We start from the raw sequence: 26,214 nt of genomic DNA, 5'->3' as shown, positions 1-26,214 counted from the left end.
GAAATCCTGCTATACCCTCCGACGAACCATCAAACAGGCAAAGTGTCAATACAGGACTAAGATTGAATAGTACTACACTGGCTCCAACGCTTGTCGGATGTGGCAGGACTTGTAAACTATTACGGACTACAAAGGGAAGTAGAGCTGTGAGCTGGCCAGTGACACGTGACTACCAGACAAGCTAAATAACTTCTATGCTCGATTCGAGGCAAGTAACACTGAAACATGCATGAGTGCATCAGCTCTCCGTAGCCGATGTGAGTAAGACCTTTAAACAGGTCAACATTCACAAGACCACAGGGCCAAACGGATTACCAGGACGTGAACTCCGAGCATGCGCTGACCAACTTGGAGGTGTCTTCACTGACATTTTCAACCTCTCCCTGACCGAGTCTGTAATACCAACATGTTTCAAGCAGACCACCATAGTCCCTGTGCCAAAGAACACTAAGGTAACCTGGCCAAATGACTACCGACCCGTGGCACTCACATCTGTAGCCATGAAGTGCTTTGAAAGGCTGGTCATTATGTTTTATTTTTTATTATTTCATCTTTATTTAACCAGGTAGGCCAGTTGACAACAAGCACTCATTTACAACTGCGACCTGGCCAAGATAAAGAAAAGCAGTGTGACAAAAACAACAGAGTTACACATGGGATAAACAAAAGTTCAGTCAATAACACAATAGAAAAAATCAATATACAGTGTGTGTAAATGTAGTAAGATTAACGAGGTGAGGTCAGGCAATTAATAGGCCATATTGTCGAAATATATAGCATTAACACTGGAGTGATATATGTGCAGATGATGATGTGCAAGTAGAGATACTGGGGTGCAAAAGAGCAAAAATAAATAACAATATGGGGATGAGGTAGTTAGTTATTTCCCTATTTATAGATGGGCTGTGTACAGGTGCAATGATCGGTAAGCTGCTCTGACAGCTGATGCTTAAAGTTAGTGAGGGAGATATAAGTCTCCAGCTTCAGTGATTTTTGCAATTCGTTCCAGTCATTGGCAGCAGAGAACTGTAAGGAAAGGCGGCCAAAGGAGGAGTTGGCTTTGGGGATGACCAGTGAAATATACCTGCTGGAGCGTGTGCTATTGGTGGGTGTTGCTATGGTGACCAGTGAGCTGAGATAAGGCAGGGCTTTACCTAGGAAAGACTTATAGATGACCTGGAGCCAGTTGGTTTGGCGGCGAAAATTAAGCGAGGGTCAGCCAACGAGAGCATACAGGTCGCATTGGTGGGTAGTATATAGGGCTTTGGTGACAAAACAGATGGCACTGTGATAAACTGCATCCAATTTGCTGAGTAGAGTGTTGGAGGCTATTTTGTAAATTACATGACCAAAGTCAAGGATCGGTAGGATAGTCAGTTTTACGAGGGTATGGTGAGCAGCATAAGTGAAGGAGGGTTTGTTGCAAAATAAGAAGCCAATTCTAGATTTAATTTTGGATTGGAGATGCTTAATGTGAGTCTGGAAGGAGAGTTACAGACTAACCAGACACCGAGGTATTTGTAAACACAGCAAAAAAAAGAAACGTCCCTTTTTCAGGACCCTGTTGTTCAAAGATCATTTGTAAAAATCCAAATGACTTCACAGATCTTCATTGTAAAGGGTTTATACACTGTTTCCCATGCTTGTTCAATGACCCATAAACAATTAATGAACATGCACTGGTGGAACAGTCGTTAAGACTCTAACAGCTTACAGACGGTAGGCAATTAAGGTCACAGTTATAAAAACTTATGACACAAAAGATGTCTTTCTACTGACTCTGAAAAACACAAAAATAAGATGCCCAGGGTCCCTGCTCATCTGCGTGAATGTGCCTTAGGCATGTTGCAAGGTGGCATGAGGACTGCAGATGTGGCCAGGGCAAAAAATTGCAATGTCCGTTCTGTGAGACGCCTAAGATAGCGCTACAGGGAGACAGGATGGACAGCTGATCATCCTCGCAGTGGCAGACCACGTGTAACAACACCTGCACAGGATCGGTACATCTGAACATCACACCCATCTGTGGGGCAGGTACAGGATGGCAACAACAACTGCCCGAGTTACACCAGGAATGTACAATCCCTCCATCAGTGCTCAGACTGTCCGCAATAGGCTGGGAGAGGCTGGACTGAGGGCTGAGTGTTACTTTTGATTTTGACCCCCCCTTTTCAGGGACACATTATTAAATTTCTGTTAGCCACGTCTGTGAAACTTGTTCAGTTTATGTCTCAGTTGTTGAATCTTGTTATGTTCATACAAATATTTACACATGCTAAGTTTGCTGAAAAAAATGCAGTTGACAGTGAGAGGACGTTTCTTTTTTTGCTGAGTTTAGTTGAAGACAGCAGAGGTCTATTTAGAGGGCAGGTTGGTCAGGATGCTATCTATGATGGTGCCCATGTTTATGGATTTAGGGTTGTACCTGGTAGGTTCCTTGATAAGATTGAGGGCATCTAACTTAGATTGTAGGATGGCCGGGGTGTTAAGCATAAGCCACTTTAGGTCACCTAACATTACGAACTCTGAAGATAAATGGGGGGCAATCTAATCACATATGGTGTCCAGGGCACAGGTAGGGGCTGAGGGGTCTATAGCAAGCGGCAACAGTGAGAGACCTGTTTCTGGAAATTTGGATTTTTAAAAGTAGAAGCTCAACTGTTTGGGCACAGACCTGGATAGTATGACAGAACTTTGCAGGCTCTCTCTGCAGTAGATTGCAACTCTGCCACCTTTGGCAGTTCTATCTTGGCTGAAAATGTTGTAGTTGGGGATGGAAATTTCTGAATTTTTGATGTCCTTCCAAAGCCAGGATTGAGATACGGCTAGGACATCAGGGTTGGTGGAGTGTGCTAAAGCAGTGAATAAAACAAACTTCGGGAGGAGGCTTCTGATGTTAACATGCATGAAACCAAGGCTTTTACGGTTATAGAAGTCAACAAATGATATCGCCTGGGGAATAGGAGTGGAACTGGGGGCTACAGGGCCTGGGTTAACCCCTACATCACCAGAGGAACAGAGGAGGAGTAGGATAAGGGTACGGCTAAAGGCTATAATAACTGGTTGTCTAGTGCGTTGGGAATCAAATCAAATCAAATCAAATTTTATTTGTCACATACACATGGTTAGCAGATGTTAATGCGAGTGTAGCGAAATGCTTGTGCTTCTAGTTCCGACAATGCAGTAATAACGAGCAAGTAATCTAACTAACAATTCCAAAAAAACTACTGTCTTATACACAGTGTAAGGGGATAAAGAATATGTACATAAGGATATATGAATGAGTGATGGTACAGAGCAGCATAGGCAAGATACAGTAGATGATATCGAGTACAGTATATACATATGAGATAAGTATGTAAACCAAGTGGCATAGTTAAAGTGGCTAGTGATACATGTATTACATAAGGATGCAGTCGATGATATAGAGTACAGTATCAACGTATGCATATGAGAAGAACAATGTAGGGTAAGTAACATTATATAAGGTAGCATTGTTTAAAGTGGCTAGTGATATATTTACATCATTTCCCATCAATTCCCATGATTAAAGTGGCTGGAGTAGAGTCAGTGTCATTGACAGTGTGTTGGCAGTAGCCACTCAATGTTAGTGGTGGCTGTTTAACAGTCTGATGGCCTTGAGATAGAAGCTGTTTTTCAGTCTCTCGGTCCCAGCTTTGATGCACCTGTACTGACCTCGCCTTCTGGATGACAGCGGGGTGAACAGGCAGTGGCTCGGGTGGTTGATGTCCTTGATGATCTTTATGGCCTTCCTGTAGCATCGGGTGGTGTAGGTGTCCTGGAGGGCAGGTAGTTTGCCCCGGTGATGCGTTGTGCAGACCTCACTACCCTCTGGAGAGCCTTACGGTTGAGGGCGGTGCAGTTGCCATACCAGGCGGTGATACAGCCCGCCAGGATGCTCTCGATTGTGCATCTGTAGAAGTTTGTGAGTGCTTTTGGTGACAAGCCGAATTTCTTCAGCCTCCTGAGGTTGAAGAGGCGCTGCTGCGCCTTCCTCACGATGCTGTCTGTGTGAGTGGACCAATTCAGTTTGTCTGTGATGTGTATGCCGAGGAACTTAAAACTTGCTACCCTCTCCACTACTGTTCCATCGATGTGGATGGGGGTGTTCCCTCTGCTGTTTCCTGAAGTCCACAATCATCTCCTTAGTTTTGTTGACGTTGAGTGTGAGGTTATTTTCCTGACACCACACTCCGAGGGCCCTCACCTCCTCCCTGTAGGCCGTCTCGTCGTTGTTGGTAATCAAGCCTACCACTGTTGTGTCGTCCGCAAACTTGATGATTGAGTTGGAGGCGTGCATGGCCACGCAGTCGTGGGTGAACAGGGAGTACAGGAGAGGGCTCAGAACGCACCCTTGTGGGGCCCCAGTGTTGAGGATCAGCGGGGAGGAGATGTTGTTGCCTACCCTCACCACCTGGGGGCGGCCCGTCAGGAAGTCCAGTACCCAGTTGCACAGGGCGGGGTCGAGACCCAGGGTCTCGAGCTTGATGACGAGCTTGGAGGGTACTATGGTGTTGAATGCCGAGCTGTAGTCGATGAACAGCATTCTCACATAGGTATTCCTCTTGTCCAGATGGGTTAGGGCAGTGTGCAGTGTGGTTGAGATTGCAACGTCTGTGGACCTATTTGGGCGGTAAGCAAATTGGAGTGGGTCAAGGGTGTCAGGTAGGGTGGAGGTGATATGGTCCTTGACTAGTCTCTCAAAGCACTTCATGATGACGGATGTGAGTGCTACGGGGCGGTAGTCATTTAGCTCAGTTACCTTAGCTTTCTTGGGAACAGGAACAATGGTGGCCCTCTTGAAGCATGTGGGAACAGCAGACTGGTATAGGGATTGATTGAATATGTCCGTAAACACACCGGCCAGCTGGTCTGCGCATGCTCTGAGGGCGCGGCTGGGGATGCCGTCTGGGCCTGCAGCCTTGCGAGGGTTAACACGTTTAAATGTCTTACTCACTTCGGCTGCAGTGAAGGAGAGACCGCATGTTTCCGTTGCAGGCCGTGTCAGTGGCACTGTATTGTCCTCAAAGCGGGCAAAAAAGTTATTTAGTCTGCCTGGGAGCAAGACATCCTGGTCCGTGACTGGGCTGGGTTTCTTCCTGTAGTCCGTGATTGACTGTAGACCCTGCCACATGCCTCTTGTGTCTGAGCCGTTGAATTGAGATTCTACTTTGTCTCTGTACTGGCGCTTAGCTTGTTTGATAGCCTTGCGGAGGGAATAGCTGCACTGTTTGTATTCAGTCATGTTACCAGACACCTTGCCCTGATTAAAAGTTTGTGCCTTCAGTTTCACACGAATGCTGCCATCAATCCACGGTTTCTGGTTAGGGAATGTTTTAATCGTTGCTATGGGAACGACATCTTCAACGCACGTTCTAATGAACTCGCACACCGAATCAGCGTATTCGTCAATGTTGTTGTCTGACGCAATACGAAACATCTCCCAGTCCACGTGATGGAAGCAGTCTTGGAGTGTGGAGTCAGCTTGGTCGGACCAGCGTTGGACAGACCTCAGCGTGGGAGCTTCTTGTTTTAGTTTCTGTCTGCAGGCAGGGATCAACAAAATGGAGTCGTGGTCAGCTTTTCCGAAAGGGGGCGGGGCAGGGCCTTATATGCGTCGCGGAAGTTAGAGTAACAATGATCCAGGGTCTTTCCACCCCTGGTTGCGCAATCGATATGCTGATAAAATTTAGGGAGTCTTGTTTTCAGATTAGCCTTGTTAAAATCCCCAGCTACAATGAATGCAGCCTCCGGATAAATCGTTTCCAGTTTGCAGAGAGTTAAATAAAGTTCGTTCAGAGCCATCGATGTGTCTGCTTGGGGGGATATATACGGCTGTGATTATAATCGAAGAGAATTCTCTTGGTAGATAATGCGGTCTACATTTGATTGTGAGGAATTCTAAATCAGGTGAACAGAAGGATTTGAGTTCCTGTATGTTTCTTTCATCACACCATGTCACGTTAGTCATAAGGCATACGCCCCCGCCCGTCTTCTTACCAGAAAGATGTTTGTTTCTGTCTGCGCGATGCGTGGAGAAACCCGCTGGCTGCACCGCTTCGGATTGCGTCTCTCCAGTTAGCCATGTTTCCGTGAAGCAGAGAACGTTACAGTCTCTGATGTCCCTCTGGAATGCTACCCTTGCTCGGATTTCATCAACCTTGTTGTCAAGAGACTGGACATTGGCAAGAAGAATGCTAGGGAGTGGTGCACGGTGTGCCCGTCTCCGGAGTCTGACCAGAAGACCGCTTCGTTTCCCTCTTTTTCTGAGTCGTTTTTTTTTTTTTTGGTCGCTGCATGTGATCCACTCGGTTACACTGGTTGTAAGGCAGAACACAGGATCCGCATCGCGAAAAACATATTCTTGGTCGTACTGATGGTGAGTTGACGCTGGTCTTATATTCAGTAGTTCTTCTCGGCTGTATGTAATGAAACCTAAGATGACCTGGGGTACTAGTGTAAGAAATAACACGTAAAAAAACAAAAAACTGCATAGTTTCTTAGGAACGCGAAGCGAGGCGGCCATCTCTGTCGGCGCCGGAAGTGTTACCTCAACATGCCTTGGACAGCGAATAAAAGGAGCAGATTTCTGGGCATGGTAGAATAGATTCAGGGCATAATGTACAGACAAGGGTATGGTAGGATGTGAGTACAGTGGAGGTAAACCTAGGCGTTGAGTGACAATGAGAGAGGTTTCGTCTCTGGAGGCACCAGTTAAGCCAGGTGAGGTCTCTGCATGTGTGTGGGGTGGGACAAAAGAGCTATCCTAGGCATGTTGAGCGGGACTGAGGGCTCTACAGTGAAATAAAAGAATAAGAACTAGCCGAGAGAACAGTAGACAAGGCATATTGAAATTTGTGTGTGTGTGTGTGTGAGAGAGAGAGAGAGAGAGAGAGAGAGAGAGAGAGAGAGAGTGCCTGTGTGCCTGTGTCCCTGTGTGTGTGTGTGTTCGTGTGTGTGTGTGTGTGAGAGAGAGAGTGCCTGTGTCCCTGTGTGTGTGTGTGTTCGTGTGTGTGTGTGTGTGTGTGAGAGAGAGAGTGCCTGTGTCCCTGTGTGTGTGTGTGTTCGTGTGTGTGTGTGTGTGTGAGAGAGAGAGTGCCTGTGTCCTTGTGTGTGTGTGTGTTCGTGTGTGTGTGTGTGTGTGTGTGTGAGAGAGAGAGAGTGCCTGTGTCCCTGTGTGTGTGTGTTCGTGTGTGCGTATGTGTGTGTGTTAAATCAAATTGTATTTGTCACATGCACCGAATACAGGGTGTAGACCTTACAGTGAAATGCTCACTTACAAGCCATTAACCAACAATGCAGTTTTAAGAAAATGCCAAAAAAAAGGAAAGAGCAGCAGGGGGTACCGGTATAGAGTCAATGTGCGGGGGCACTGGTGTCAAGGTAATTGAGGTAATATGTACTGTAAGTGTGCAACCTATATAGCCCCAATATAATCCTCATACTTTAATGATGACAGCTTCTCCATCCTAGAGGGGGAGATCAACCATTTCCAGGCCCTGGGACATGTACTAGTCTGTGGTGACCTAAATGTCAGAACAGGACAAGAACATGACACCCTCAGCACACAAGGAGACAGAACAGGGAAACAACATTTGAGGTTACACCAACAGAAAAAACACCCTAATCTGTGAGGTGTAAGGCTGGTTGAGAGCTCCATGAACATGGTTATGCCTAACATTTTTAGAAGCATTAGACCAGAACCTTGATACTGTTTGACGTCTAAGTTTGAACATGAGTCATGAAGATTAGGCTGGTTGAACCTGCCAGTGCATATGCTTGTCTCAAAGATTACGCCATGCAAGTCTAAGTACAGTCGGCTGTTACAGTGAAACTGTGAATGGCTCATTAAATAAAATAAATGATACATTTTAATTTGGAAGAGACAGCTTTTGAAACCAACATGGCTCAGTTGAAATAGTTTTTACATTGTAGACACAACTATGACAAAACAACCAACAAAAACGGGTCCCAACTCCTGCAGCTCTGTCACTCGCTGGATCTGCACATAGTCAACGGTAGGCTTCAAGTAGACTCCTATGGTAGGTACACCTACAGCTCATCCTTTGGCAGTAGTACTGTAGACTACTTTAACACTGAACTCAAATCTGTCTAGAAATTAATAAGGAAATGATCTCAACAGAGAAAAATGTCCTCCTGTGTGTTACCTATATCCCTCCACTAGAATCCCCATACTTTAACGATGACAGCTTCTCCATCCTAGAGGTGGAGATCAACAATTTCCAGGCTCAGGGACATGTACTCGTTTGTGGCGACCTAAATGCCAGAACTGGACAAGAATCTGACACCCTCAGCACACAGGGGGACAAACACGTACCTGGAGGTGATATCATTACCTTCCCCATATGCCCCCCTTGACACAACTACGAAAACATAACCAGCAAAAAAAGGGTCACAACTCCTGCAGCTCTGTCGGACGCTGGGTATGTACATAGTCAATGGTAGACTTCGAGGGGACTCCTAGGGCAGGTACACCTGTAGCTCATCTCTTGTCAGTAGTACTTTAGACTACTTTTTCACTGACCTCAACCCAGAGTCTCTTAGAGCGTTCACAGTCAGTCCACTGACACCTCTATCAGATCACAGCAGAATCACACTCTACTTTAACATAGCTTTGCTCAATCATGAGGCATCAAAGCCAAAGGAACTGAATAATATTATGAAATACTATAGATGGAAGGAAAATCTACCAAAAAACTATACAACAAAACTATACAACATATTCAATCCTTTCTAGACAATTTCCTGAACAAAATGTTTCACTGTAATAGTGAAGGTGTAAACTTGGCAGTAGAAAACCTAAACAGTATATTTGACCTCTCAAATGAACAACAATGACAAATGGTTTAATGAAGAATGCAAAAACCTAATAAAGAAACTTAGAAACCTATCTGACAAAAAACACAGAGACACAGAAAACCTGAGCGTAAGCTTTCACTATGGTGAATCACTGAAACAATACAGAAATACAACTGAACAGCAGGTCAGAAATCAGCTCAATGTAATTGAAGAATCCAAAGAATCTAACCACTTCTGGGAAAATTGGAAAACTCTAAACAAACAACAATATGAAGAGTTATCTATCCAAAACAGAGATGTATGGATAAACCACTTCTCCAATCTTTTTGGCTCTATAACTAAGAACAAACAGCAATAACACATGATCAAATGCAAATCTTAGAATCAACTATTAAAGACTACCAGAACCCACTGGAATCTACAATTACATTGAATGAACTACAGGACAAAATACAAACCCTCCAACCCAAAAAGGCCTGTGGGGTTGATGAACTACATGAAATTATAAAATATACAGACCACAAATTCCAAATGGCTATACTTAAACGTTTTTACATCATCCTCAGCTCTGGCATTATCTTTAACAGCAGACTTGTACATTTCCTCAGCGAAAACAATGTACAGAGCAAATAGCATATTGGCTTTAAACAAAATGATCATACAACAGACCACGTATTCACCCTGCACACCCTAATTGACAAATAAACAAACCAAAACAAAGGTAAAGTCTTCTCATGCTTTGTTGATGTCAACAAAAGTTTTCGACTCAATTTGGCACGAAGGCCTGCTATACAAATTGATGGAAAATGGTGTTGGGGAAAAACACAGGACATTATAAAATCCAAACAAATTGGGTGAAATAACAGTGTGCATCACAGCAGCAAGATTTGTGACCTGTTGCCACAAGAAAAGAGCATCCAGTGAAGAACAAACAACATTTTAAGTACCACCTATTTTTATGTTTATTTATTGACATAATATGACATTTGAAATGTATTTATTCTTTTGGAACTTGTGTAGTGTTTACTGTACATTTTTTATTGTTTATTTCACTTTTGTTGAGAGAGAGCGAGAGAGAGCGAGAGAGAGCGAGAGAGAGAGAGAGAGAGAGAGAGAGAGAGAGAGAGAGAGAGAGAGAGAGAGAGAGAGAGAGAGAGAGAGAGAGAGAGAGAGAGAGAGACAGAGAGAGAGAGAGAGAGAGAGAGAGAGAGAGAGAGAGAGAGAGAGAGAGAGAGCGAGAGAGAGAGAGAGAGAGAGAGAGAGAGAGAGAGAGAGAGAGAGAGAGAGAGAGAGAGAGAGAGAGAGAGAGAGAGACTAAAGTTCCTCTGTCTCGGTGTCATTAAAACACCTAAATCACTTCATGTGTTAAACTGTTGGTCATTTGCATAGTTCTAACAAATATTACTGGCTTGGTTTTTTGTAACGCACTACAAGTGCATCGCATAGCCAAATACATACAAATAAGTTGAGACACACACATCTCCCTCTCACACACACTCACCAACACAAACACACACACACACACTCTTGGAGAGCTTGGGGTAGTATGTAGCTGGTTTGGTCTTTCAGCGAGACAGAGGCAGGGCCTTCAAAGTGATGACTGAAGGGGGTAGAGATGGAGAATGTCTGCCCTCTGTCACCCTGCTAAAGTCTGCTCTGTGTGCGTGGGAACTGAGGGGAACTGCTCTAAAGTCTGCTCTGTGTGCGTGGGAACTGAGGGGAACTGCTCTAAAGTCTGCTCTGTGTGCGTGGGAACTGAGGGAACTGCTCTAAAGTCTGCTCTGTGTGCGTGGGAACTGAGGGGAACTGCTCTAAAGTCTGCTCTGTGTGCGTGGGAACTGAGGGGAACTGCTCTAAAGTCTGCTCTGTGTGCGTGGGAACTGAGGGGAACTGCTCTAAAGTCTGCTCTGTGTGCGTGGGAACTGAGGGGAACTGCTCTAAAGTCTGCTCTCTGTGTGCGTGGGAACTGAGGGGAACTGCTCTAAAGTCTGCTCTGTGTGCGTGGGAACTGAGGGGAACTGCTCTAAAGTCTGCTCTGTGTGCGTGGGAACTGAGGGGAACTGCTCTAAAGTCTGCTCTGTGTGCGTGGGAACTGAGGGGAACTGCTCTAAAGTCTGCTCTGTGTGCGTGGGAACTGAGGGGAACTGCTCTAAAGTCTGCTCTGTGTGCGTGGGAACTGAGGGGAACTGCTCTAAAGTCTGCTCTGTGTGCGTGGGAACTGAGGGGAACTGCTCTAAAGTCTGCTCTGTGTGCGTGGGAACTGAGGGGAACTGCTCTAAAGTCTGCTCTGTGTGCGTGGGAACTGAGGGGAACTGCTCTAAAGTCTGCTCTGTGTGCGTGGGAACTGAGGGGAACTGCTCTAAAGTCTGCTCTGTGTGCGTGGGAACTGAGGGGAACTGCTCTAAAGTCTGCTCTGTGTGCGTGGGAACTGAGGGGAACTGCTCTAAAGTCTGCTCTGTGTGCGTGGGAACTGAGGGGAACTGCTCTAAAGTCTGCTCTGTGTGCGTGGGAACTGAGGGAAACTGCTCTAAAGTCTGCTCTGTGTGCGTGGGAACTGAGGGGAACTGCTCTAAAGTCTGCTCTGTGTGCGTGGGAACTGAGGGGAACTGCTCTAAAGTCTGCTCTGTGTGCGTGGGAACTGAGGGGAACTGCTCTAAAGTCTGCTCTGTGTGCGTGGGAACTGAGGGGAACTGCTCTAAAGTCTGCTCTGTGTGCGTGGGAACTGAGGGAAACTGCTCTAAAGTCTGCTCTGTGTGCGTGGGAACTGAGGGGAACTGCTCTAAAGTCTTTCTGCACACATTATCACAGCTGGATGTCTACCCATCAGAGACGGTTGGCCATCAGAGTACAGCCCATGCATGCACATACACACATACTGTACATATACATAGACGCACACACAAACACACACAAAGACTAACAAACACAAGCAAGCACAGAGCTAAGCAGAAAATGCCAGCCTGTGAATAACAAAGAGAGAGAGAGGGAGAGAGTGTACATAATGTTTTTTTGTTTTGTTTAGGTTTCATGGTCGTGCGTCACATTCATTTTCTCTGGGAGAGCAGCTCTTTTCTTCTCTTCCCTCCTACACTCGGCAAACACGTGGCTCCTAGCATTGGGAAGGCAACAGAAACAACCGACACTCACACATACATCCACCCACCCACATACACCCACCCACACACAGCCAGAGACACGCAGCCAAAGACACACAGCCATTTGTCTCTCTCTCTCTCTGTCTGTCACGCTCTGTCTGTCGCTCTCTTTGTCTGTCCCTCTCCATGTCTGTCCCTCTCCATGTCTGTCCCTCTCCATGTCTGACCCTCTCCATGTCTGTCCCTCTCCCTCTCCATGTCTGTCCCTCTCCCTCTCCATGTCTGTCCCTCTCCATGTCTGTCCCTCTCCCTCTGTCCCTCTCCCTCTGTCCCTCTCCCGCTCCATGTCTGTCCCTATCTCTCTCGCTCTGTCCCTGTCCCTCTTCCTCTGTCCCTCTCTCTCTGTCCCTCTCTCTCTGTCCCACTGTCTCTCTGTCCCTCTCTCTCTGTCCCACTGTCTCTCTGTCCCTCTCTCTCTCTCGCTATGTCCCTCTCTCTCTCTATCCCTCTCTCTCTCTATGTCTCTCTTTCTCTCTCGCTATGTCTCTGTCTCTGTCTCTCTCTCTGTCTCTCTCTCTCTCTCTGTCCCTCTCTCTCTCTCTCTCTCTCTGTCCCTCTCTCTCTCTCTGTCCCCTCTCTCTCTGTCCCCTCTCTCTCTCTGTCCTCTCTCTCTCTCTGTCCCTCTCTCTCTCTGTCCCTCTCTCTCTCTCTGTCTCTCTCTCTCTCTCTGTCCCTCTCCTCTCTCACTATGTCCCTCTCCCTCTCTCACTATGTCCCTCTCTCTCTCTCTCTGTCCCCTCTCTCTCTCTCTCTCTGTCCCTCTCTCTCTCTCTCTCTCTCTGTCCCTCTCTCTCTCTCTCTGTCCCCTCTCTCTCTCTGCCCCTCTCTCTCTCTCGCTATGTCCCTCTCTCTCTCTCGCTATGTCCCTCTCTCTCTCTCTTTCTCTCTCGCTATGTCTCTCTCTCTCTCTCTGCCCCTCTCTCGCTCTGCCCCTCTCTCGCTCTGTCTCTCTCTATTTCTCTCTCGCTATGTCTCTCTCTCTGCCCCTCTCTCGCTCTGTCTCTCTCTATTTCTCTCTCGCTATGTCTCTCTCGCTCTGCCCCTCTCTCGCTCTGCCCCTCTCTCTCTCTGCCCCTCTCTCGCTCTGCCCCTCTCTCGCTCTGCCCCTCTCTCGCTCTGTCTCTCTCTATTTCTCTCTCGCTATGTCTCTCTCTCTCTGCCCCTCTCTCGCTCTGTCTCTCTCTATTTCTCTCTCTCTATGTCTCTCTCGCTCTGCCCCTCTCTCGCTCTGTCTCTCTCTATTTCTCTCTCGCTATGTCTCTCTCTCTCTGCCCCTCTCTCGCTATGTCTCTCTCTCTCTCTGCCCCTCTCTCGCTATGTCTCTCTCTCTCTCTGCCCCTCTCTCGCTCTGTCTCTCTCTATTTCTTTGTTGGTGTGTGTCTTTTCCTCTTTCTCCGCTCTGATCATCTCAATTAAAGACTGTGGAAACCATTGAGCAGCAGCGTACAGATTGGTCTACCTGGTAAGGCAGTGTGAGACTCGAGGTGGTGATTTGAGGTCGGTGCAGACAGAGGCCTCTTATCTTCAGAGGTACGGTACGGGACAGGACAGAGATGACCAAGGAAAGACGATACCAAGGGACAACCTATTCACACCTGGAAAGGAGAAAGGGTGAATAAGTTTACTTAAGACTGGGACTAATATACTACGGTACACAGACACACACACACACACTCAAGCACTGTATCGACAGTGAAGTGTGTACATTTACAAACAGAGAGAAAGAGAGGAGGAGATAGGGGGAATGAAAGGGAGAGAGAGAGAAAAAAAAGAGAGAGAAAGAGAACGAACAAGGTTCTAATCCAAAAGATTCCCCCTTATTGAGTGCAGTCCAGAAACCTTGTGTTTGTTTATTTCATATATTGGCAAAATATTTATTTCCCTCCCAGAAGTTAGAAAGAAACAAACAGTAGATTAGATCATGAGCATGAATTACAGTGATTACAGTTATACCTGTGTTCTCTGTTTGTCTGCTGCCAGTTTGTTTTGTGAATAAAAACCCTGAAGAAAAAAAACCTGCCTTCTCTGACCCTGAGACTGCCTGCCATTCTGGACCCTTTACACCCTCTCTGGATTAATGACCACTGCCTGCCTTGACCTGTCGTTTGCCTGCCCCTGTTTTGGAATTACACTTTTGTTTCTTAGACACTGACTGCATCTGGGTCTTACCTAAAATGTGATAACTACAGTGACTGTTTCTTCAGTCACCCCAGTTCCCTGGATGGCATGTTGTGTAGTGTGGGTTGTCGTCTGGTACTGTAGTGTCTTGTTAAAACCAACCAGCTAATGTAGGGAGAGATAGACAGTAGGTAACTGATGCACACACACACACACACACACACACACACACACACACTAGGGAGAACATAAGAAAGCATGAAGAACTGGAGACCGTGCATGCAGCAACACAGTACCAGTAAAGGAAACAGACACCATGTACAGTACAATAGGTGAGTGTCTGAAGTTATATCATGGATGGAAACTATAAAGAAATATGCTGTTTGTGCCTATATATACATACACCTGATATAGACTGAGACTGGATAGTGTGATCGTGTAAGTGTGATGCGTAACCTTGGCCGAAACCCGAAGATTTACGCTATCTCCCTGAGTTAAAGGGATAAGCTCAGCGGGCTAAAACAGTATTGTGGCAGGCAGTAGTCGAACCTAGTTGGTAACACCCTGTTATGTGGTTACACTGTTTCATAACAGTGCTTTGATTTAAGGTCCATAGTTACCATTCTTACCCAGAACCCTCTCTGTCTAGCACCATGCTCTAACTTTGATTGCCTCCGCGGGGCAATCAAACAAGCTTAGCATCAGTATAGAGACAAAGTAGAGTCGCAATTCAACGGCTCAGACACAAGAGGTATGTGGCAGGGTCCCGGACCAGGATGTCTTGCTCCCAGACAGACTAAATCACTTTTTTGCTCGCTTTGAGGACAATACAGTGCCACTGACACGGCCCGCAACCAAAACCTGCGGACTCTCCTTCACTGCAGCCGACGTGAGTAAAACATTTAAACGTGTTAACCCTCGCAAGGCTGCAGGCCCAGACGGCAACCCCAGCCGCGTCCTCAGAGCATGCACAGACCAGCTGGCTGGTGTGTTTACGGACATATTCAATCAATCCCTATCCCAGTCTGCTGTCCCCACATGCGGGTTCTTGGTAATGTAATAGACTCAACTCAGCCTGGTCCCTATTTCTGCTGTCTTGCCAACTCCTTTTGTCTGCTAAAGACCCCAGCAATAGCCTGCGCTCACAGAGCTTTCTCTATTTCTCTCTCTCTCTCTGGTTCTGCCACGGCTCTGTTCAGGATGTCATTATGTGAGTTTCAGAGTGTGCAGCATCTAAATGAGTCTCTCTACTCTGACCACTCGGGGTGTGGCTCGGTTGTTTTGTGTTTGTTTTTGGTTTTACTATCCTTGTGAGGACCAGAAGTCCTCACAAGGATAGCCAAACAAGTAAAAGTTGGATAAGTGGGGACATTTCACCGGACCTCACAAGGGAAATTGCTATTTTAGGCTTATGGGTTAGGTTTAGAGATAGGGTTAGAATTAGGATTAGAAGTAGGGTTAAGTTAAGAGATAGGGTTAGAATTAGAGATAGGGTTAGAATTAGAGATAGGGTTAGAATTAGGGTTAGGTTTAGAGATAGGGTTAGAATTAGGGTTAGAAGTAGGGTTAAGTTAAGAGATAGGGTTAGAATTAGAGATAGGGTTAGAATTATAGATAGGGTTAGAATTAGGGTTAGGTTTAGAGATAGGGTTAGAATTGGGGTTAGAAGTTAAGGTTAGGTTTGGGAAAATAGGATTTTGAATGGGACTGTATTGTTAGGATAGTAAAACAAATGTGTGTGTGTGTGTGTGTGTGTTGACTCATCCCTTTAGCAGTGTATCTTGCCGTAGGAATAAGGCAGATGGTTGTTAGCATACACCCAGCATCACCCTGTGAACTGCTGTCTCACCCTCCTCTCTACTGCAGTGATCTTACATACGCTACTCTGAGGGACACACTCACACTCTGTTTGCCAGGTCTTTACATGCCAGGCGACATGTGTTTCCCTCACACACTTGTCCTCGCTTTCATCCTGAGAGATCATACACACGGCTTAACCCAGGGTTTCCCAATGTCAGGGTGTAAATCAATGGGGACAACTAGCGTAACATCTCATGCTTGGCTGTTTTTATGTGATATAAAAGATAACGGTAATGTAGGTACTGTTGTGTTAGTGCTCTACTGCAGTTTATGAATATAAACAAGGTTAAAAGATCATAAGGGAGTGCTTTTACAGGGCTTGCCCTTGTTGTACTGGCCACATCTCCACTGAGTCCTTTAACGTTAGCTACATGCTATTGCCAGTAGTGCCGCATCCCAGGGGGAGTAGTGTTGGTGGTGGTACTGGCCTCACTCCCCCCTATCTGATATCTCTACTGCAGCCCTCATCCTCATTCTGTTAAAGGTCCCTAAAGCACACACATCCCTGGGTCACTCGTCTTTTCAGTTCGCTGCAGCTAGCGACTGGAACGAGCTGCAACAAACACTCAAACTGGACAGTTTTATCTCAGTCTCTTCATTCAAAGACTCAATCATGGACACTCTTACTGACAGTTGTGGCTACTTTGCGTGATGTATTGTTGTCTCTACCACCTTGCCCCTTTGTGCTGTTGTCTGTGCCTAATAATATTCGTACCATGTTTAGTGCTGTGATTTTTTATCCCAGCCCCCGTCCCCGAAGGAGGCCTTTCGCCTTCTGGTAGGCTGTCATTGTGAATAATAATTTGTTCTTAATGGACTTATCAAGTTAAATAAAGGTTCAATTAAAAATAAAAACATTTGAAATGGTGGTGATGGTGGTTTGTAGTGCGGTTGCTACAGTTTCTGAGAAAAGGAACAACTTTTGCTCAATATTACAATTTCTAACAAGACTCCATGAGGGGACAGTGGAAGTAGACATCCTCCTCCTTCCCTAACTTGAAGTTTCTATCTACCACTGCCTTAACCTCATCCATAATTCACATAATGAACACCCACACATGCACTAACAAAAATACACACACACTGCTTATCCCCCCAGGACCGCTTCTCCCAGCAGCCACCTGTCAGGACCGCTTCTCCCAGCAGCCACCTGTCAGGACCGCTTCTCCCAGCAGCCACCTGTCAGGACCGCTTCTCCCAGCAGCCACCTGTCAGGACCGCTTCTCCCAGAAGCCACCTGTCAGACCATGTAAAAAGAAGCCCGCAGGGGGGCCGTGGTTAAAGTGAACCTGTTTTTTTTTTTTCAGGAAATCTCAGGGCTCATGAATTTACAATGTGGCGGAGGAGGATAGGGATCTCTCTCTCTGAAGAAGAAAAGACAAATTGATCTTTCTTTGCCTTTGAACTGCAGAAAGCTACTTGTTTGCACTGTCAGACTCCTTAGGATGAATCTGAAGCACGTTGACTTAGCTGACTCCAAAACCTGATTAAAAGTTTGGCTGGTGTGTTTGTTTACATAAGATATTCCATTTTAAATTAGTAGGATTTTCTCTGTTTAGGTATTCCTATATGCTTAATTTAGAATTATTAATGTAACTTTAGTATTTCTACAAATATTGGGCTACATTAATAACACTAAATGAAGCATATAGGAATACCTATTTCTTAACTGCTCAACACAGAATAGCTGCATGTGCGCACTCCCTCAAATACTTGAGAAAATATTAGTTATATTTATTCAGCTTTGTTCAATTGTATTCTTCATACTCTACATAATTTAAAATAATGCCACGGAATTCTAAGCAAATCTTGTTTGCTAAATGAGCTAGTGTAGCCCACAGCCATATGGCATAGACAGATCAGGACAACTCAGAGTATGCTATTCTGTTCTTCTGAAATAGACTACATTTTCTTCAAATCATGCTTCTTTAGACCTAAAATAAACAAAAGTCGACCTATTCTATTTTGTGCGAGAAATAAATATTCCAAACATAGTCTGGGATAGTTGTGGGATGAGATAGATCCCAAATTAACACAACCACTAGCATCAAAAAACCTTTGTTACACAATCTGGCTGACGCAAGAGATTAGTTTCAAATGTTGATGAACTATTATGCTATTTCTTCACATTATAAGCGCAGCAGTGTGCACACGGCAGTAGATTATAAACGCAGCAGTGTGCACACGGCAGTAGATTATAAGCGCAGCAGTATGCACACGGCAGTAGATTATAAGCACGAACGTTCCATTAGTGGAAAACACCATTATCAAAATGTACCACAAATACAATTATGCATGTAATGCTTTTATTATAAAGGAGGCTTTTTATAGTGAAAATGATCTTCCTCAAAGTTGAAACTCACACGCTGCTTATGTACGCCAGTTGTGTACACCATGTGCTTCATTTTAAGAAATGATTTGGCCACTTTAGTTATGATACAAAACTTATCAAAACATATAGGCCTATCGGCTAGGCTACATGAGGTGTGCGACAATGACTAGAAAAAGTTGCTGGGCATCATTCACAAGTGATAATATATCATTCACAAGTGATAGGCTAAAATTGTCACGCATCAGACTATTCTTGATTTAATCTAAATAATATATATGTGTGAAATTTGTTTTGATTTAGAATGGACCATATTCATGCACCTGTATCGATACAGGGGCAGCAGGGAAAAATACATGCACATAATAGGCAAAAAGCGAATGAAGGACCCTTTTCCAGTGGTTCATTTTCATGCAATCCATGTAGGCTATGCTCCTGTTGTAAATATAAGCAATGTGCTTAATACTAGGAAAGTTGAGAAATAAATATAGCAGGCCAGGCCTAGCCTATAGTAGGCTGATAGGATCCTCCTCTTTTTAATAGAGGCCATAACTCTGTTTTCTCACGCAATTGCATAGCCCATAGTAATGTTGCGTAACATTAGCTCATGGACTCTCATGAAGTGTTTGATGTGATTTTTGAACACATTTGCATTGATGTCAGAGTGATTAGAGGGACAATAGAGTGCTGAGTACCAGGCAGTTAGCAAGTTTGTTAGGCTACTAATGACCATGAGCAGCATCAGAGCTTGGAGAAGCCTAATTACCGTGGCTAAATGGTCAAATGGAATCTTACTGCCTTTCATGACTCGTGACCGCCGGTGTGGCGGCAATACAGTCACCGCAACAGCCCTAGTCACATGTGCCGAATACAACGGGTGTAGGCTTTACCATGGAATGCTTCCCAACGATGCAGAGTTTAAAAAATATATATAGTAAAAAGAACAATAGTAACACAAGAGGAATCAAATACACAAGAATGGAGCTATGTACAGGGAGTACCAAATCAATGTGCAGGGGTATAATGTGGAGTAAAGTGACTAGGCATCAGGATAGAGAAGAATAAGAATAAAATAGATAACAGAGTAGTAGCTGCATATGATGAGTGTAAAAGTGTGTGTGTATGTGTGTTAGTGTGGTGTTGGTATGCGTGTGTGTTGTGTGTGTACATGTGAACGTGCGTTGGTTTTTGTGTGAGTGTCAGCGTACCGTGTGTGAGTTTGTATATAGTTTGTAAACAGTGCCTTTAGACAGTATTCATACCCCTTGACTTATTCCACATTTTATTGTGTTACAACCTTAATTCAGAATTGATTAAATAGATTATCTTGTAATTTACATACGTTTTCAGTTCCCTGAGTCAATATATGTTAGAATCACCTTTGGCAGCGATTACAGCTGTAAGTCTTTCTGGGTAATTCTCTAAGAGCTTTGCACATCTGGATTTTACAATATATTCCAATTTTTATTTTCAAAATTCTTCAAGCTCTGTCAAATTGTTGGTTGATCATTGCTAGACAAATATGTTCTTGTCTTGCCATAGATTTCCAATCGCATTTAAGTCAAAACTGTAAATCGGCCACTTAGGAACATTCACTGTAGATTTGGCCTTATGTTTTAGGTTATTGTCCAGCTGAAAGGTGAATTCATCTCCCAGTGTCTGCTGGAAAACAGATTGAACCAGGTTTTCCTCTAGGATTTTGCCTGTGTAGCTCCATTCCATTTATTTTTATACTGAAAAAATCACCAGTCCTTAACGATTACAAGCATACCCATAACATGATGCAACCACCACTATACTTGAAAATATGGAGAGTCGTACTCAGTAATGTGTTGTATTGGATTTTCCCCAAACATAACACTTTTTATTGAGGGCAAAACATTAACTGCTTTACCACATTTTTTGCAGTATTATTTTAGTGCCTTGTTGCAAACAGGATGCATGTTTTGGAATATTTGTATTCTGTACAGGCTTCCTTCTTTTCACTCCGTCAATTAGATTAGTATTGTGGAGTAACTAGAATGTTGTTGATCCACAGCCATTAAACTCTGTAATTGTTTTAAAGTCATCATTGGCCTCATGGTGAAATCCCTGAGCGGTTTCCTTCCTCTCCAGAAACTGAGTTAGGAAGGACACCTGTATTTTTGTAGTGACTGGGTATACTGATACACCATCCAAAGTGTAATTAATAACTTCACCATGCTCAAAGGGATATACATTGTCTGCTTTTTGAATGTTTACCCATCTACCACACTCCAAAAAGCAAGTCCGGCAGGCTCTAGTTTTGCCTTATCTTGATTATTGTCCAGTCGTGTGGTCGGGTGCAGCAAGTGAAGACCTAGCTGCAGCTGGCCAAAAACAATGAAAAGCATGTCTTGCTCTTCATTGTAATCAGAGGACTCATATAAACACGCCAGTCTCTCTTGCATAAGAGATCACTGATTTTTTTTTAATAATAATAATTTTACCCCCTTTTCGTGGTGTCCAATTGTTAGTAGTTACTATCTTGTCTCATTGCTACAACTCCTGTACGGGCTCGGGAGAGACACAGGTCAAAAGCCATGCCTCCTCTGAAATATAACCCAAACAAGCCGCACATCCAACCCGGAAGCCAGCCGCACCAATGTGTCGAAGAAAACACTGTGCACTGCGCCCAGCCCGCCACAGGAGGATATCCCTACCGGCCAAACCCTCCCTAACCCGGACGACGGTAGGCCAATTGTGCGTCGCCCCATAGAACTCCCGGTCGCGATTGGCTGCATCAGAGCCTGGGCGCGAACCCAGAGTCTCTGGTGGCACAGCTAGCACTGTGATGCAGTGCCCTAGATCACTGCGCCACCCAGGAGGCCTGCATCACTGATTTTTATAAGAAACATTAATGTGTTGAAATCCCAAATTGTTTGCAAAGTCAACACAGCTCTTACACACAGCTCTGACACACACACTTATCCCACCAGACATGCCACCAGGGGACTTTTCACAGTCCCCAAATCCAGAACAAACTCAAGCCTGTAATCGGACCCACAAATACTGACGCGCCAGATACTCAACTAGTCTATAGAAGGACTGTTTTATTGCTTTTTTAATCAGATCAACAGTTTTCAGCTATGCTAATATAATTGCAAAAGGGTTTTTTAATGATCAATTAGCCTTTTAAAATTATAAACTTGGATTAGCTAACACAACGTGCCATTGGAACACAGGAGTGATGGTTGCTGATAATGGGCCTCTATACGCCTACATAGACATTCCATAAACAAATCAGCCATTTCCAGCTACAATAGTCATTTACAACATGAACAATGTCTACACTGTATTTCTGATCAATTTGATGTTATTTTAATAGACAAAAAAATTGCTTTTCTTTCAAAAAACAAGGACATTTCTAAGTGACCCCAAACTTTTAAATGGTAGTGTATATAAAAGAAATATGTAGTTCAGTCCTTGAGCTGTTGTTTATTAAGGTTCTGTATTATGTCATGTTTCATGTTTTGTGTGGACCCCAGGAAGAATAGCTGCTACTCCTAATAGAATACAGAATACTAATAGGTGCCCTTAGCATAGGCATTGGAAACCCTACCTGGTCTTTGTGGTTGAATCTGCGTTAGAAATTCACTGCTCGACTGAGGGACCATACAGATAATTGTATGTGTGGGGTACAGAGGTAGTCATTAAAAAATCTAGTTAAACACTACTATTGCACACAAAGTGAGTTCATGGAACTTATTATGTGACTTGTTAAGCAAATTTCTACTCCTAAACCTATTTAGGATTGCCATAAGAAATTAGTTGAATACTTATTGACCCAAGACATTTAAGATGAATTTGTAAAAAAAAAAATCCTAAAACATAATTCTATTTTGACATTATATGTTATTGTTTGTTGGCCAGTGACAAAAAATCTCAATTTAATCGATATTAAATTCAGGATGTAACACAACAATATGTGGAAAAAGTCAAGGGGCATGAATACTTTTGGAAGGCACTTTTGGAAGGCACTGTATTGTACTCTTGTGAGTGTGCATAGAGTCAGTGAAAAAATAGGGTCAGTGCAGAAGTCCGGCTAACCATTAATTAACTATTTACTGTAGCAGTCTTATGGCTTGGGGGTAGAAGCTGTCTCGGAGCCTGTTGGTCTGAGAGTCGATGCTACGGTACAATTTATGGGTCCGGTACCAATCTATGACTTGGGTGGCTGGAGTTTTTAGCAATTTTTCCAGCCCTTCCACTGATACCGATTGATATAGAGGTCCTGGATGGCAGGGAGCTTGGCGCCAGTAATGTACTGGGCTGTCCAAACTACCCTTTGTAGCGATTTGCAGTCGAGGGTGGTGCATTTGTCATACCAATCGGTGATGCAACCAGTTAAGATGCTGTTTGGCTGTTTCCTAAATTAACCATAGATGGAAATAGGGATTTGGACTCGTGGTTTTACTTAATTCTCCATACTGACCAATGATTATAATGCAGATTCTAATCCAACCATTAATTCATACATTGTTGTAGAAGGCTAATGTTAAATAGCTAACAATGCACATGAATGTAAGTTACCAATTTGAATCACTTAATAATTCAAAAACAAAATTGATATCAGTAAAACCAATATAACTCATTGGTAGGTCTACCATTACTTCTTACAGTCACACTTTATTTGGATAGTATGGATTTTTCATCTGTAGATGCTACAGATGGCCATACTATCAACAAACTGTTGATAAGAAACTGCTTGCTAAGGTTACGGTTAGCGTTAAGGTTTGGAATAAGGGTTATGGTTAAGTTTGGGTTAGGATACAGGTTAGGGTTAGACCTCGAGTTAGGGTGTTAGTAGATAGTTAGTTGAAATGTTACTGATAGTCTGCTACCCTTGTTTCTTCTACGAACTTCCATTATCCTCCCTTCTCATGAAGGAGAGAAATTATAAAGTATCTTAAAGATATGTGGATTGTCATCTTGTGAAACAGTGGATGTAAAAAATATTGTTAGCTAAAGTATTTACTGCAAAATGTAATGTACAATTGTGGAAGCTTGCCTTGCTGATATTCGCCATGCAAGAAGCTCAAGTAAGGTAGCTAGCTCTTTTCTTGCTTATTGTGTAGTGGAGGATTAAAAATACCTGTATGCCTATGGATGTGTAGCTATCTATGTAGCCGATCTGTGTATGGACCCTAAAACGTTTGGTGTAAATATTAGTTCAGAACAGTGGTTTTAATTGCTTCCACCAATGAATCATTCATCCCCAAGAAATTGAAGAAATGTACTGTTAAACACATGACTGTTACATGTCAATATTAGCTAGCTAGCTATGAACCTCAGCTATTATAGCCGGTTTTATTGACTTCAACACACTCTGAATGGCATCACAATGGCCATGGAGGGTGAGATCACAGTCCTCCGGAACAACAGGTGCTTTCACACAAGACTGTGTTGTACTCAAAGTGAGCATAAAAGGTATTTATACTGAACAAAAATATAAACACAACATTCTTCAATTTCTGAGTTACAGTTCATATGAGGAAATCAGTTAATTCAATTATATACATTAGGCCCAAATTGATGGATTTCACATGACTGGGAATACCGATACGCATCTGTTGCTAACAGATCTTGTCAAGTTATTTCTGTGCATTCAAATTGGCATCAATAAAATGCAATTGTGTTCATTGTCCGTAGCTTATGCCTGCCCATACCAAAACCCCACCGCCACCTTGGGGCACTCTGTCAGCAAACCGCTCACCATACAAGTGGTCTACAATTGTGAGGCCAGTTGGGTGTACTGCTAAATTCTCTAAAACGATGTTGGAGGCGGCTTAACATTCAATTCTCTGGCAACAGCTCTGGTGGACATTCCTGCAGTCAGCACGTCAATTGCACGCTTCCCCAAGACATTTGTGGCATTGTGTTGTGTGACAAAACTGCACATTTTAGAGTGGCCTTTTATTGTCCCCAGCACAAGGTGCACCTGCGTGATGATCATGCTGATTAAAGGATAAATGCTCACTAACAGGGATGTAAACTAATTTGTGCACAGCATTTTAGATAAATACGTTTTTTTTGTGCACATGGAACATTTCTGGGGTCTTTTATTTCAGCTCATGAAACACTACATGTTGCGTTTATATTTTTGTTCAGTGTAGCTCGTTTGGTAGTTCTGCATCACTAGGTATCTCACGGCTGGGTTTCCCTTTGTAATATGTTAACAACTCCAGATAAAGGCACAACCATTACAGTAGAATTACTATCCATTTCTATTTCTATGGGCACAAAACTTAAGTGCAGTGCAATTTACTACCAATTCAAATGTATTAGTTATTTTTTTAATGGAAGAAAAAAACATGGCAGATCTATAATAGTTAAGCTAGGAGAATAAATTATTATGCTTGATTACCTCAAATCATTAATCACCCTCAGCAGGCAGCCTCCCCTGGAGTAGCTCTAGCTCTGTGGCTCACCCAGAGCCAGCATGGGATCATACACTAGGATCACGCTGTGGAATGATGTACTGTATTTGATGACCCAGTGTGACTTCCTCTCCCTCTACGAAGTAATCTTCACCACCAGAGGCTTGATATTATTGTCAACCCACGGTGTCCATGGGATAATGTAATTATCACCCCACAAGGCCCATGGGATAATATCATCATCAACCCACAAGGCCCATGGGATAAAATCATTATCAAACCACAAGGCCCATGGAATTATATCACCCCATCACCAGGCCTCCAGCAAAGACCACACAGGGTAGGCCTACAGACGGTGAGCAGGTGGAGAATGGGTTTAGATGTGCATTAGGCCTAGTACATCCTTCCCATGAAGTACTAGACCAGCTAGCTGGAAGCATAGAGCAGCAACCCATGTTCCTGCTTAACTGTGTATGGTGAGGGGGAGGGAGAGGGAATGAGGCAGAGAGAGAGAAAATTAAAAAGGGGGAGGGAGAGGGAGTGAGGCAGAGAGAGAGAAAATGAAAGTGGGGGAGGGAGAGAGAGTTAGAAAGGGAGAGAGATGGAGAAAGATGGGGCGGGGAGATAAAGAAGGAGGGAAAAGGGGAGAGGGAGACTGAAAGAGAGGGAGAGAGGAGGAGAAAAAGGGGGATACCAAAAGGGGCCCATTCTAGGACATTACATCATTGCTCTCCCTGCTGCAATGGCTGACAATCCCATCTCTCCGTTTCTACAGAGTAGCCGGTTGGCTACCTCTACGGGCTCACACACACACACACACACACACACACACACACACACACACACACACACACACACACACACACACACACACACACACACACACACACACACACACACACACACACACACACACACACACACTCCTTGGGTTTGCCAGGCAACCAGCAGGCAGCTTCAGAGGGTCTAATTGCTGTTGTGTCAATAAGGAGTGTATCTGGCATGAAGCATGCACAGACACACACATAGTCTCTCTCTCTCACACACACTCAACACACACGCACCTAAGCATGCACACTCACATGCATGGATGCACACAGGCAGGCTGGCCCTCTCCTCTCGTCCTCTAATAAAATATTCTGTTGTTCTGATCTGGGAAAATGGGCTACTCTCTCTCTCTGCTGTGATGGGTTCTCCAATAAGAACAACAAACACGAAACATGGCTGTTGCAGCATCTGCCTGCCTCTACTCTATGCTGCTTCAGAGAGGGGCTGGGTGACTGAAAGGAGAGAGGCTAAACAAATAGGAAAAGGTCAATCAGAAATGTCACTGCTGATTTCACTCCTCAGAGAAAGGGGGAGGGAGAGAGAGAGAGACAGAGAGAGAGAGAGAGATAGAGGGATAGAGAGAGAGAGAGACAGAGATGCCTAATGGCTAATCAGCGCTCAGGCATTTAGTGTGCGATGGGAATGAAGGACATAGCAACTGAGGTGAAATGTGACTGAATGTCAA

At 44.2% G+C, this 26,214-nt stretch overlaps 1 protein-coding gene across 16 annotated transcripts in view; it reads right to left on the bottom strand.

Annotated features, from left to right (window-relative positions):
* The window catches only part of LOC112225568 (microtubule-associated protein 2), a 169,650-nt gene that overhangs the window by 92,109 nt on the left and 51,327 nt on the right, over nt 1-26,214 (bottom strand). For all 16 annotated transcript variants that reach the window (XM_042306501.1, XM_042306505.1, XM_042306506.1 and 13 more), the window contains one exon: nt 13,456-13,591. The gene's annotated coding sequence lies outside the window, so the exon portion shown is untranslated. The remainder of the gene's footprint in view (nt 1-13,455; nt 13,592-26,214) is intronic.

This window comes from Oncorhynchus tshawytscha, linkage group LG26, assembly GCF_018296145.1.
Source record: "Oncorhynchus tshawytscha isolate Ot180627B linkage group LG26, Otsh_v2.0, whole genome shotgun sequence".
Taxonomy (NCBI): Eukaryota; Metazoa; Chordata; class Actinopteri; order Salmoniformes; family Salmonidae; genus Oncorhynchus; species Oncorhynchus tshawytscha.
Note: the sequence above shows the minus strand (reverse complement) of the source record. Positions and strands in the feature narration are given on the sequence as shown.